Source organism: Rhinoderma darwinii, assembly GCF_050947455.1.
Source record: "Rhinoderma darwinii isolate aRhiDar2 chromosome 1 unlocalized genomic scaffold, aRhiDar2.hap1 SUPER_1_unloc_22, whole genome shotgun sequence".
In the NCBI taxonomy this organism is placed as follows: domain Eukaryota; kingdom Metazoa; phylum Chordata; class Amphibia; order Anura; family Rhinodermatidae; genus Rhinoderma; species Rhinoderma darwinii.
The window spans coordinates 111,819-112,133 of NW_027461659.1; positions in this window are offsets into that span (position 1 = coordinate 111,819).

A 315-nucleotide genomic window follows, 5' to 3' on the forward strand; every position below is an offset into this window, starting at 1 on the left:
AGGAGAGAACTACAACTCCCAGCATGTCCAGGTTGTTATTATGGGATATAACGTCATGTGATCATCAACACTTCTCCACACAGCACATGAGCCCCGCCCCCTCACATAGACCCACCTGTCACGTGATCAACATCACAGGTCTTTCACCTCCACGTCTCATCCCCACTCATAAGCTCCGCCCGTTCTGCATTGGTCACATGGTGGTGACGTCATCACATGTCCTTTAGCCACAACCCATTATATTTTGCACTGCTTAGCACCGATCTCTCCTGCACTGGTCACATGATCCTTATTACATCCTCACGACACGTGATC